Here is a 14,855-nt window from a genome sequence, read left to right on the forward strand (position 1 = left end):
GCTACATAAGGGCCAGGGTGGCACGGGCCCACTCAGATTGATGGCTGGCCCACCCAGTCGGAAGAGACCAAACTTTTGTGGAAAAGCTGAAAAAAGCATGCATAAATGATAATAATCTATTTAACTCATTTTTTTCCGCCAGCCATTTTTTGAAAAGTTGCCTGCCAGCAATTTTTTGAAAAGTTGCCTGCCAGCAATTTTTTGTTATTTTCACAAACGTTTTACAAAATGCTTTCCAGGAAAAAAAATTCTAATATATAAACATACAAATATATCAAATGAAAGAATAGACCCTCTGCTTTCAAACAAACAATAAACAAACAAACAAACCTGGAAAAATGTCTCATCCTATCTATATTTTTTTTTCTCTGCTTATAAACTCTTAAATATTTTTTTTTTTAGCAAAAAGGTTAAATAATTGCATTAAAGGATTTTTTTTAGAGATCAGATTCAGAACGATAATCAAAACATACACAGAGTTTAAAATGAGTAAATATCGACTTCCATTGTCTTAAGTTTTTTCATAAATTGGGTATCTAGTGGATAATCAAGGTATTGCAGATTCAATGAAAAATTAATCAGGAACACTTTTTATGCAAATGTTTTCTCTTAATTAACGAGATAACTTGTCAATGGCAGTGAACAGTGTGGGGAAAGTTACTTTAATACTTTTAATACTTAATTAATTTAAAGTAATGCATTACAATATTAAGTTACTCCCCAAAAAAGTAACTAATTGCATTACTTTTCATGGAAAGTAATGCTTACGTTACCTTTGTGTTACTTTTTCTTACTTGGCTGAGGCTTGATCTCTGACTCTGATTTCTAACTGTTCATGCTCACAGAGTGCGTAATTCTACGGTAATATGTTCAATTAAATTCAGTACATTATTTTATTTTTAAATTGAATTCATTAAACTGAAAAGTAACTTGCATTACTTTTTTAAAAAGTAACTCAAATATGAATGTGTTAATTTATAAAGTAATGCATTACTTTACTTATTACTTCAGAAAAGTAATATTACTTCAGAAAAGTAATATTATTATTTCAATTCAAAATTGAATCGAATATTACGCTATGCGCGTTACTTTTAATGCCTTACCCCCAACACTGGCAGCGAAAGAGTTAAAAATAATTGCTCAAATACGCATCATTCAGAAATAACTATTTATATAGAAAGTTTTTATAATTTGCATGTGTTTCTAAATCTTGCAAATGTAAACATGCAAGCCATTTTGAATGCAAGGAGATGTGAAAGTGAGCTGTGTGCACAGATGTACACACACGCAAATGGACACAAACTAATACGCGCAAGCACGGAGGCACGCGTTTCAAAAAGCACACAAAATAGAATTTCTATGTCATTGACAGGACACATACACACAAAATGATCTCAAAATACCGCAGTCTTAGCAAGTATTCTCATAAAAACAGTCAGTTCATTGAAAAAAAAATTCAATTTACTCAATTTTTTTAAGGTACGTGATTGCAATCAATTTATTAAGCTACATTTAAACAACAACAAAAAATCGTCAAATAAAACTAAATAAAAAAAAACTTTTGTTTGAATGTAGCTTAAATAAATTGATTGCGACAACTTACCTTAAAAACTGAGTAAATTGTAGGGCTGGGTATCGATTCAGATTTTCCAGATCGATTTTATTTCGATTCACAAGCTATCAAATCGATTCGATTTTGATTCTCGGTTCAATTTTCGATTCGGGTTCTCGGGACGGTTTTTATACTTGATTCAACTCAATGAATATAGATTTAATACAAATACTATATTAATAAAAAGAACAGTGAACAGCAGTGGGTAATTAATAAAATCAATGAAGCACCTGAAAACACCATTTTAAGCACTGAATGAATGAATGACAGGCTCGGCTCTCGCTCCTTGGTAACATCGCGCAAGGCAAAAAAGAGGGTGACATCTAGTGAAGAAGACTAGTAATTCAATGAACGTTAATCTTTCATTCAATGTTTGCAGAAATAAATATGAAAGAAAAATCGATTCTGCTCTTTGAGAATCGATTCTGAATCGACCACGTAAAAAAACCCCGATTAATCGAAAAATATATTTTTTTGCCCAGCCCTAGTAAATTGAATGAATCATTTTTTCAGTGTTCTGTCTTAAAGTGAAATCAGACAGTTAAAAAAAAGTCAGATGTGCGTCAGTATACTGTATGGATCCGTGCTTATTTGCTCTTAAAGTGACAGTGCCCTCATGTTTGTGTCATTATGTTAATCAAACAACAGAAGACAAAAAGAAAATCACTTCTATAGCTTTAAAATAATAAATTATATTTAATTTATATGAAGAAGACAGTGTTATTATTTATTTAATTCTATTTCTGTTCCTAAATACTACTGTTATACTTTACTTTTTTTTAAAACTTTGTTCCTTTCTAATTTTATATGGTTGTAATTTCTAGATTTGTTCTTATTTTATTTTCCTTATTTCCCTTTTTTGCTGATCTGAAAAGTATTAGATCCATGACTCAAAAAACGTAATGTAATCCATTTAACCACTACTATATTGTAAAATGATGTAATTTGAGAGTAGGCATTGAGGTGCACCCTTTTTCACCGAGGTCCCATTTCTGGCATCAACACTGGTATAAATTCGTACTAAGTGAATTTTACAAAAACTTAGAAACCAACCAATAATGTTACCCCACTCCTAAACCTAACATCATAGGGCAAAAGCAAATCTGAAAAAAAAAATTGGTTGTAAGAATACATGAATTAGCCACCTTTTAAAATACATACATGAGATTATGTTGGAGCAGCTGTTTTTATACCCATGTCATGCCAGATTTGATGCATCTTATCACTGACATCAAACCAGGTGCAATGCGTCTTGAAGTGCCATATTCCTAATTTGAGCACAAATTAGATTTTTGGCAAATAAACAATTTGAATATCAGTCTGATCTTTAAACAAATCAGTCATGACTTCTAAACACTTGAAATATAGTACACAAATCATTCAAAGTTTTATGGCACGATTCTGGAAAAACCTCACCTGCTGAAGATAAAAAATCATACGCATTTGGAAGAAAACAATAGTGACAGTAGATGATTTTTTGATGCACTATTTCTTTAAGCAGATCTCATTTGTGATATTTCTTTCTTGGTCTGCTGGACCGTCAAATCCATTTAGCTGCCAATGTTTTTTATTACACAGACGTGATTTATAAAGATGCAGCAGCCTGGATGTTTCTCCTTCATGCTTGAACTCAATAAATCTGTCCGTTTATCTCTTTCCAGATGTATTTTGCATATCTCGCTGGCCCCTGCCGTCGAACTCGGCTGAAGGTCAGAATACTTTCACCCTATGAAGGGAAGCCTCCCATTAACCCAAATATTTGATGATAGTCCTAATGTATAATCTGTGCTATGGGATGACTGCATGACCCTGAATAGATAAGAAGGGATTGATTCTTATTAATTAAGAAGAAGTAATGACATCAGTCATTCAGTCACTTCATCGTTACTTGGCAAATATATTTCATTAAAACTGCCTTATGATATCTGTCCTGCCAAGATGTCGTAACTCAGGTTTATGTACTTTATTGAATGAATAGAATATTTTATGTCAAATTCACTAATGTACCTCGTATAAGGAAAATGTAATCTGCACTGTAAAAAAAAATGCAGCATGAAGTTTAAAACAACTTGGTTTTGCAAGTCAATTCAACCTACTATTTTAAGATTTGACCTGTGATAAGTTAACATGCTTATTAAACAAGTTGAAATTGTTTAACTTAAGTGGTTAAGTTAGAGTAACATGAAAATATATGTTGATTTTTTTACGGTGTGTATATTTCCTCATTGTCTGTTCTTCGTCTTTACTGTCTGTAATAATAGACCTTTAGAAAAATGGTTAAATATTGGCCTCTAAATTACCTGTCACTGTGCATTCTTTGAAAAAGTCCTAATTTATGTAAACATTTGATACCAATATGTACTTTTGAGGTACTAATATGCACTCTTTAGGGGCAAAGCTGTACTTTTTTTTGTGGAGGGTACTGCCCCAGTAACAGCTAGGGACCATTTTTTGTCAGACAGTGTTTATCAGCCTGGGCCGGGTTTCCCAAAAGCATCGTAAGGCCTATAAGTAAATAGCAATGTAAATTTTCTTTCTAACCATACCCAAAATTTTTAGACAATTATCTCACACAAAAATATCATGACATTATGACATTACAGTAAACCATAAATTGCAAAAAGGACTTTGGCTGGATCTTCACAGGCAGGGTCACATATTATTACAGTACGTTTTTACAGTAATACACTTACTTTATTCTTTTTTATAAACAGTAAAAGAATAATATTTTAATATGTTTTTAAAGTTCATTATTAAAAGTGTTCTTAGTTTGTAACACAACAGAGAAATGTGTTATTAACCACCCAGACAAATTTGAATGAAAAAACCTCCAAGTAAACAAAACTTATCAAAATCTTGGAAAGTGTTGCAACGTTCAAATACCGCTCCAATGCTTGTGATTTTGTGTAACGGTACATTCACGCAGGGTGTTAGCGTTAACGCTTGATGAAAGGTGTGTCTGAAGCCTTGCCAATCACAGTGGAGGCATGGTCTTGCATAAACTTAATTGGCTGGCTTTACACTAGGTTGTTTGCATAAGGTGATCTGATTGGCTGACGCATGTGTTGACATTTGAAAAGTTGAGAAATGTTCAACTTCTGCCGCGAGCAATGGCAGCGACGCAGACGGATCCACAATCAGTTTGGCAATGCATGACGTCACCCATACAAAGTAAATAAGAAGCATTACGGTACGTTTCCCATTCACGTTTAATGAGTGATGTCATGCATTGCCAAACTGAATTTTGGATCCGTCTGTGCCGCGTCACTGCAGTTGCTGAACATTTCTCAACTTTTCAAGCGGCAACGCATGTTTCAGCCAGTCAGATTGCCTTATGCAAATAACCTCGACAAAGCCACCCAATTACGTTTATGAAAGACCGGAGCATGTGTAGCGTCCAATGTGATTGGCTGTTGGCCACGCTTCAGCAGTGATGGAAAAAGTTACTTTTAAAAGTAATGCGTTACAATATTAAGTTACTCCCCCAAAAAGTAACTAATTGCGTTACTTATACTTTTCATGGAAAGTAATGCTTACGTTACTTTTTAGTTACTTTTGCGTTACTTTTTCTTGTCTGAAGCTTGATTTCTTTCAGGACTTGCAGGTGTTTTTATGACTGAAAAGTTCAGTATATCATATTTCCTCACAAAAATGTCGAGCTCTGGCCTGCCATCTCAGTTTCTGACTCAAACTATTCCCACACAGCCGTGTTCGCATAGAGTGCATAATGTGACTACGTTTAGTTTAATTCAGTGCATAATTTTCTTTAATCGAATTAATTAAACTAAAACCAACTTTTTTGAAAAAGTAACTCAAATATTAATGTGTACATTTAAAAAGTAATGCGTTACTTTACTCGTCACTTCAGAAAAGTAATATTATTACGTAATGCACGTTACTTGTAATGCGTTACCCCCAACACTGCGCTTCAGACAAGCCTTCCGTCAAGCGTTAACACTTTTGTCCCGTCTCAATGTACCCTTACCCCCATCATGTGTGAATGTACCATTAGGGTTTGAAATGTCTTTAAGAAATAAATTTATAATGTGTTTAGAAACAACTGACTTTAACTGGCTTTACCATTTCTGTAAAAGATTTTTAATATTGTATACTGTACCTCAAGTGATATAGCATCCAAAAAAAAACAAAAGTCCTTATTTAAACCTTTATTCATTTGAATATCTGTTTATATTAAATATCAGCACTTTTGCCAAGCCAGTGGCTTGTAACAACAAAACTGTTATAGAGATTTCACAATTTATTCCCCCAGCAGTAAACAATGTTTGTGCATCAAAGAGGCTAGTGAGCATTTATGATTTTTATTGTAAAATTGAAAAAAGAATAAAGACAGAAAAAAGCCCCAATAAGCATCATTTATACATATTATGTCAGTAATGATCAACTTAAAAGTTCATACATAAATATATAAATAAATAAACAAATGCAAACGATCAAATTCGAATCAAATTACGAAAATAAATTAATGACCGAAACAATAAATAAAACACAACAATTCAAACCTTTTACATATTTAATTGTCAAAGCAGCAAGTTCAGGAGGAAAGATAATGGTCTGTTTTTCTTCAAAATTAAAAGATAAAGGAAGGTTTTTTCTATCCAAGGACTTCAACTCATCGTACAGATGTTATGGGCACCATACAGAGTTCGTAGGTCCTACAATTCCCTCCATAAGATTTAAACATAGATTCATTATTTAGTTTCTAAATCTGTTTTGTGCTAAGAAACCCTACATTATAACACAATCGTTCATAGCAAACCCAACCCACAGCTCCATCTATGTTGATTTCTGTCCTTTCACACCGAGTTTTGTGTTGGTCTCATGCCTGTATGGATCGGCTGAATACACTCTCAGAAAAGGTACCTAAAAGGTGCATATTGGTACCTGAAAGGTATACACTTTAGGACCTTTTTCTAAATGAATAGAGCTGATCCCGAATCGGTACTACTGGACAGAAAATAACCGGGAGCTTTTGTGTGACTCTAACCAAACCCATTGTACCTGAAAAGAAGGTTTCTGTGCTATCAATAATCCCATCAAATACAGAAGACACATTTTATATAATTCATTTTCAAGTGCATTCCATTGCATCCACTACTTTGACATATATAAAGAGTCGAACCATTCGCAGGAATATCATACTGGTATAATAATCTCTAACATCCTAAATCCCCATGTCAACGCATTTCTTCTGTACAAAACATTCTGAGTGTTGCGACAAATAATGACATCAAAAATGACAAAACCAAAGCAAACATGGAGTGAGGCTTGAAATAGAAAGCTTGAGGTTTGTATGTTTTGATACTGTATGCAGCTTTGCTCTAGCAGAGTACTGTGGCAGTATGAAGGAGTATGAAAGAAGAAGATAACATGGCTTAGTTCAGGTAGTAACATCATATGAATAAAAAACACAGTTTGTAAAACATACTCCCGAAATAGCCCAAAATCTGAAGAGCATGTGCATGTTTTCATGATAGCTTTACTGCAATGGCACGACTCGAACTATAACCGAAACCTCCGCTAGTGCCTTGGTATCCTTGCAGCTTCGACCTTTACCTTTGAAGGTATCGGTTGAAAATAAAAAGAATGCATTTTTATGTTTTCTATGCCTTTCTACTAAAAAAGTGTCTCTACGTACTAGCAGTTAGCATGCACAAAGAGTGAATTATTAACTATAGGCAGGGCAAGCTATGAAATAGGAACTATTTTTCTATTTTTTTATTTGGCAATAAATAGAATAAAATTGAAATAGAACGTGAACCTTCGTGTTAGTACAGCATGTATGTTAGTTTTAACCACAGGTTTAAAAAAATCACATGTGCCTGGTACAGCTGCCGCGCGGCTAGGAATGTTCTCTGTTGTTATGGGACACGTTCTGTATGAAATGCTAGCGCACCGTTTACCACCTAACTTCATTAAAACGTGCGTGAATAATATGCAGTATGTAACAACAAACGTTGGAAACAGCAGTATGCTAGTCTGATGTGATATGACCTCATAATGTTGCATTTTAAGTCGCGATCTGTTGAATGCGATATCGTTGGCAGTACGTGAAGGTCATCCGTGCATACAGAAAATGTGCATACTGTGACAGTATCATACAAATTAGTAAAAGCAGTATGGTACAGTAGTATGCTATTCCAAACATACTGATGATAACCTGTCTCAGAATGATGATGTCACTTTTATAGGCATCCTGCGGCGTGGTACGCGCAAATAGTGCGTTCCGCACGAATTGAGAATTTCCGCGGGAAACGCGCAAATTGAAAAATCAGAACTTTGGCAGATATTCGCGCTACGTTAACCAATAAGGGGTTTGCTTTAGTAGTCACGTGATTACAGGGAGCGAGCAGAGTCGCAGAAGCCCCTCCCATGTTGCACATTTTTGGGTGAATGTCTCGGATGACTAGAATTTCACGCACACCTTTTTTCAGTGAACTCAATGTTCAAGCGTCCAACTACACGCGAATAGTGCGTTTTTGCCGCCTTTACCGCAGCTGGTGCACAGTTAGAGATGCACCGATACAAACTTTGTGCCAATACTAATATTTGATTACTTTGAATGACATTAATAACGGTAGTTTTGCTTTTTATTTTTCGTTTGCTCAAAGCGTCCAAACTGCAAAAAAAAAAAAAAGTTGATACCGGTTATAGGTCGATATATATCAGTGCATCTCTAGTCACTATCCATGCTAGTCATCAATTTGAACGGTTTAACAGTCAGATAACAAGTTTGGTCATGACTAAATGTGGAATCTGGAATTGCAACACAAGTCTGACATAATTGGGAATATGATCATTTTATGTACAGGTGTATACTGAATATAAGGTGCAAAATAAAGACATCTAAAGATTGATAACGGGAATGTTTGTGGTCCTGGTATTTGCCTCGCTGGCTTTCATTTTTCTTACTGCATTAATGATGAATTGTACAGTAAAAATCAATGTTAATATGACTTTTACGACTTTTGGAGAATTAAAACATTTCGAAATACAGCTCTGCGGAAACCATGATGGATTAAGTCTCACATTAGAGATTCATTTTCAGATTAAAATTACACTCCTAAAATATATTTTTTTAAGGTTTATAGACTATTTATTACAAAAAAACTATTTTTGTTCTTGAGTGAGTAATATCGTTCTGTAGAGATAAAAAAATTTACATTATAGATTCTTCAGCTAAGTAAATCAGTTCTGCGTATCATGCATTAAAAAGAAAGCTGAGACTTCCTGTGCTTTTAAAGCACCAGTATCTAGATGGTTACTCTATGACATCATAAGATCTTGTAAAGGTTCTTCTATGAGAGCACAGGAACATATTTAAAGGTTTGAGGATGACACCATAGGTACCCAAGAAGGTTGTATTATGACATCACTTTTTTATATTTAAGAGCGAAACATACAGCCACAGAAAAAAATCTAGACCACTCCAGTTTTGCCTTTAATCATCATTTCTATTTTGACCATTTCAGTCCAGTGTCTGTTACATTTTAACAAAAGCAAACCTCAGGAGTGATATATAGTCAACCAATAGCAAAGACTTAGCGCATGCCAAAACCCATGAAAGATGTAATAAAAATCAGTGTTATTCAAACCAAAATGTTTTTTTGAATTGTTCCTAAAATACACGTTTCACGAGTTCGCATTAACATGTAATCAATAGGAAATTGGATAACGCATATTTGGCATGCTGTCCGAGGGGAAGGCTCCGAGGTTGAAATTTTAGCCCGAAACCAGAGTATTCCCACCTCTTTAACTGGGATAGATACTAACTCAAGTTAAATAAACTTCATAAAACATTAACAAATTTGTGAAAAAAGATTTATTTTTTGTAGTATTCAAGATCTGAAAACATTGCATCTTTTTTGTTATTTTGACCATTTTTCCCATTTCAATATTTTTAGTAAATAAATGCAAATAAAACATTATTTTTATTAGGAAGAATGGCACAAATGTTGTAATTAGTTGACTGAATAAAACAAAAATTATCCCTTTACTTAAGCACATAAATATATCTAGAAAAACTAAAAATAATCTTTGTGGTCTCTTATTTTTTTCAACGGCTGTATATTTGTATTAATGCATTGATTTTAAGTTACAGTTTAAGAGAGAAATAGATATGTAAATATGTATAGACTTCTATGTCTACATCACTGGTTAAATTTCACGAAAATAATGTTATATTTTACCCCAAAATTGCGATTTTTTTATTAATTTCTATTACAATTATGAGAATTTGGGAGAAAGCTGAATGCTTGACATGATTCTCTACATAATGTTAATTTCCACTATGCAAAACTTCTTTAAACATCAAAGTCAAATTTGATGTTTCACAAGAATCTCATTATAAGGAGAAAACCTTTTAACAATAAGTTGAAGTTTTATGTTGGCACATCATCACATTAATACAGACGAGCTGTCCAGCAAACTTGACTCTGCTCTTCCTTAATATTATATGATGTACTTTATTAGAACTGTAAAGATTTCAAAATCCACTTTGTCTCATAAATATTAAGTGTGTGGGGGAGAAATGTTCTGTCCAATCCCATCTACTTTAGGCAGGACAAGCATCCGCTGATATAAATGCTTGGACAAGCAGCCACGTTTCCCATTTCCTCATCAAATGTTTGTTGTAGAAAGAACAGAGAGTGAATTCCCCTTAAAATCCCTGTGCTGTTCTGGCACATGGCACTATTTGTTCGGTTCATTGGTCACGGTAAGCTGTGCGTGGGGACTGCGAAATTCTGCAGGCTACCGTTTGGTCCGAAAAAGTTTAACAGGTTCAGTAGATCAAAACAACTAAGCACGACGTAAAGTCAACATGAAACTCAACCTCTTCGGCAGTCTGATGTATTTTAGCATTAAACCCCAGCTAACAGAGAAAAGTTCTAAGAACTTTCCTTGAACGTTTCCAAAAAACGTTATGGCAACATAAAAAGTGTCAAGTTTTTTATGTTTTAAGAATGTTTCTTGGTTGTCTGAATGTTAGAAAAATTTTACGTTCCATCATTTTCAAACATTACACAATGTTTAAAACTATATTGACTATTTTGCTTGATATGTAAATGATAGAGAAACACTGCATTTTATTATTTTAAAACTTATAAACCATTATTTCTAAATGTTTTGTTAAAATATTGCTGTAGAAAACACAATTCACTCAATAGGCTTAGATGTTGATGATGTGTTTCATTTAAAGTCACCATTATGGTGATCAGTGTTTGTTTCAGCTTGACTCTTTTATATTTTGTTTATATTAGTTTTGTCAAATTTACAGACATATGAACTGTACAATCACATGACTGTTTTAGTTGGACTCTTGACCCTTGACATTGTGTTGCTAGTTTTTCCCTGGTTGCATTAACTGTGTGTATAAAACACAAAGCAAACAGTTGTTTTAAACATTCTGTGAACATTAAAACATGAAATTGTCATAATGTTTGAAATTGATTGAATCTAACATTTCTCTAATGTTATCTTTTTATGTTGGCATAACGTTTTTTGGGAACATTGAAAACGTCAAGGAACGTTTTTAGAACAATTCTCTGTTAGCTGGGACATCAGCGAGGAAAAACATATTTCGTCTGTTTCGAATGAGGGGCATTTACATGCTTATGAAAGATTACAACAATGTTTTTCTTTGGAATAACGTGCATCGGTGAATCATGTACCAGAAACAATGTTTAAAAACGTAAAGAGGGTCTATAAAGATTGCATGTTGACTTTAAATGCATCGCATGTGCTGCTGACGGTCCGCTGGTTTGTTTACATACGCTTCCACCACCGAACGTTTCTGTCCAAGACTACTGCCATTTTCCTTGGTCATTCAGGCCAAACCTGTGGCCCCGGCTCTACATAAGTACTACGTATACATAGGCATGCACAATACAGTGTAACTATGAGCAAATACAAAGTTCATTTAAGTGAACCTACTACATGAAATACCTGAATAAAGCATGAATAGAGGAGAACTACTTTATCAAACGTGTCTCAAGGTTACAGGCGTGTACCGAGACTCGATTTCTCCGTGTGCTGTGTTACGCTGTCATGTGGTCTGATTTGTCTAATAGAAATGCTCTAGAAGGCTCTTCTGGCAAACAGCATAGTCACTGAAACAATTTCAAAGCTTCATGTTTCACTATGGCACGATTGTAGGCTGCATCTAAATTAAAGGTTTCCTGAATTCTGTCTAAACAGCCCATTCTCAATAGAAACGTCAAGCTCAGATGCATCACCGCAATGTGTTTTCGTGGCCTTTTTTAATAGAATCTTCAGGTATATTGGGAAACGTCTGTGTCTCAAAACATGGAAAAAATTGTCAAAATATGTACCCCAGCTGCCACCAGGGCAGTACCCTTTAAAAAAAGACAGCTAAAGAGTTTAAATGTGACTCGTGCTGGCAAAATAAGTTAGAATGCGCACCGTGTCATTTTGAGATAGAGACACAAGAAAGTATAAATGTTGATTTGTGTCTTTTTTTAAAATAAGTGCATAAAGTTCTTGTCTAGCGATCTCAATGCGCTAAATAGTCGATAAACATCAATTTTATTTATACGTTTTCTGAGAGGTGTACCGTCCCAAATGCTTAACCTATTCAAAGATGCGTGCCCATACACATACGCGTGACATTTTGGCTTCAGTTTTAAAACACTCAGCAATTAGAAAATAAAGTGCAGGACTTGCTTGATGTTTAAAGAGTTATTAAGAGAGATAAGACATGAAAACAATCGTCCTCGCACTGACTGACAGATCCAATGCATGGACAGATGCGCAAGCACTCGACCCTGATATATACACACCTACACAAAATTACAGTTTTACAAATTTATCTGTCTCAATTTCAATCAAACAAAAAAAGAAAGAAAAAAGTTTAATATATTTTTCCTATTGTATTGTTTTTGACTGTGTGTGTGTTAAATCTATTAGTTTACCAGTGATTTTAAGGTATGGATTTGGTGATTTTGCTTCTGAACCTCAAAAATCTTCAACTTGATTTTTCTCAAAATTGACTTTTGCTGACTTTTGCTTATTTCGACTCATTTTGCCGGCACGGGTCACATTAGTAAGTCAAAGGTACATAATGGTACCAAATGTATACAGTATGTATACCTAATGGTACAAATAGGAACTTTTTAAAGGGTATTGCCCCAAGGACAGCCGGGGTACATATTTAGCAAATTTTTGAACAACAATATGGTTGGACACTACACAAAATGTATAGCATTAGAAGTAGGCAAGCTAGATTAGCACCAGCGTGCGCCCGGCACCCCGAATTTGATTCCCGTCTCTGAGGTCCTTTGCCGATCCTGCTCTGCCGCTTGCCTATTTCCACCCAACACCAACTATTCTGTCTAAAAAAAGCCCCGAAAACATAACTTAGAAGAAGAAGTAAGCAAGCTAAATATGTGTCACAATGCAAGAAAATATATAAAAGTAACATAGTGAACTACTTGAAAAGCTAAGATTAAAAAGTTGTCACACTGTAAATCCAAAGATTACAGCCACGATCTTTAAAATGGCCACTCAAAGACGTTTCGGTGGTGCACAGGAGTGACATTTCCTTGAGAAACGGCAAAGCTCAATAGCTGTTGTTTGGCAAAAATGACAAACTAGTGGCTCTCGTATTTTTTTCTAAGTGGTGCATGAATGAAATGATACCGCAATGGCCCTTTTCTTTGTAAAAATTTCCAACTTTCTGAAATGAGACTTGACGATGAACAGCAATTCAGAATGTGCCCATAACAATTCGGTATCAACACTTTGTAATTTATAACAATAGTCTAAAATACCCCACTAAACGTAATCTATCAATATCCATTTTGCTCCAGTAACCTGGAAACTAAGTTTTTCAATAAAACGTACCCCGTAAACCTACATTATACACCCTGAAGTAATTGTGTCTAACTCTTAATTGGCATATTATATGAATAGCATGTATGCAGTGTAAGATAATCAATCAGTGTGGTAATATTGTACATCGTTACGATACCGACATCGAATAAAAAGATTTGGTCCTCAGGTCCCTACGGGTGAGAGAGAGTTCATTATTCTGCGCCAGTGTCATATACACAAGCTCTGCAAGAGAGAGGGAATAAATATATATATATAGAGAGAGAAAGAGAGAGAAAGAGAGAACGCTATCCGTCCAAATGACGGTTTACCTTGGATCTTCAACATTAAACCCTCATTATTCCGCAGAAGTAAAAGCAGTGACTGACGGTTTCCATTAGAAGATCGTCTTTTGATATGTGCATGAATTCTTCTTTTGCTTCTAAGTCAGTCGTTTGCTTTTGTGAACTCTACAAGTTGCGGCCATGCACCGTTCTTCCAAAGTGTTCGGTATGTATTGTTTTTCCAAAGAGAGAAAGAAAAAAGTTTCAGTTTGTTTGTTTGTTTTGTCCTCATTTCCTCCCACGCCGCCGTCGTCGTCGTCCCCCGTTACGCCGTTCTTTCATCGTCGTGAAAACGTGCTTAAGTTAAATGCGATATGTTTCTCCCGTACTCCCTCGTGCGCTTGATTTCTCACTCCGTACGCTTGGTTGTGTGTTTGGTGTTGTTGTTTTTTTATTTAAGTCTTTTTTCGTGTGTTGGTTTTTCAAGAAAAGTTTCCATCCGTCAAAACATCAAGACTACAACTGTTCAAAACCTGCCGAAAAAAGAGAGAGAGAGAGAAATGTCAGAGCTCGACTCGGGAGACAGACACATGGGGGAAAAGCTCTGCTACATGCTGACAGCTTGATATCTGGATGTCAAACCAGGAGGCATCAGTCACAGCAAGCGGCGTGTGAAGCTAAACTCGAGCGGAGCCACAGGCCCGAGCTTTTGACATCACATTAAACATGATGGAGGCACTGAGAAGTTGACATGATGCAGGTGCGCTGAAAGATTTCATCACCCACTCCACTTCAAGAAAACAGTTCAGTGTTTGCAAGACTTGCTATATCTGCAGAAGTTTTCACCTTTTACGCTGAATATATGGGAAGTGCCTACTGTGTGCAGAAATTCCGCCCGATAGCGATAATTGCATATATAATGGCTATATAAAGGCTAAAATTATAGTTCTGCCAAAACTCTTATTGATAAAAATGCTGTTTTATGCAATACAGCTTCAGTCTAGATTTTTGCATACTTTTTGGAAAATATTTTTAAGTGACATCTAATACTTTCTATGTTGCGTAGTTAGGTTTTTAAAAAATAAACTTTAATATTGTCTACTTTTATACTA

The 14,855-nt window shown here is 35.0% G+C and overlaps 1 protein-coding gene across 2 annotated transcripts in view; it reads right to left on the reverse strand.

Annotated features, from left to right (window-relative positions):
- Nucleotides 1-5,793: 5,793 nt before the first annotated feature.
- The window catches only part of LOC135744330 (CUGBP Elav-like family member 5), a 241,801-nt gene continuing 232,739 nt past the window's right edge, over nt 5,794-14,855 (reverse strand). Inside the window, exons 13-14 of one of the 2 annotated variants that reach the window (XR_010530725.2) lie at nt 13,162-14,276; nt 5,794-13,076 (exon numbers count right to left, since the gene is read on the reverse strand). The gene's annotated coding sequence lies outside the window, so the exon portion shown is untranslated. Of the gene's footprint in view, nt 14,277-14,855 lie in introns of both variants that reach the window. The other variant, XM_065262359.2, reaches the window with a different exon arrangement.

Source organism: Paramisgurnus dabryanus, chromosome 6 (assembly GCF_030506205.2).
Source record: "Paramisgurnus dabryanus chromosome 6, PD_genome_1.1, whole genome shotgun sequence".
Classification (NCBI taxonomy): domain Eukaryota; kingdom Metazoa; phylum Chordata; class Actinopteri; order Cypriniformes; family Cobitidae; genus Paramisgurnus; species Paramisgurnus dabryanus.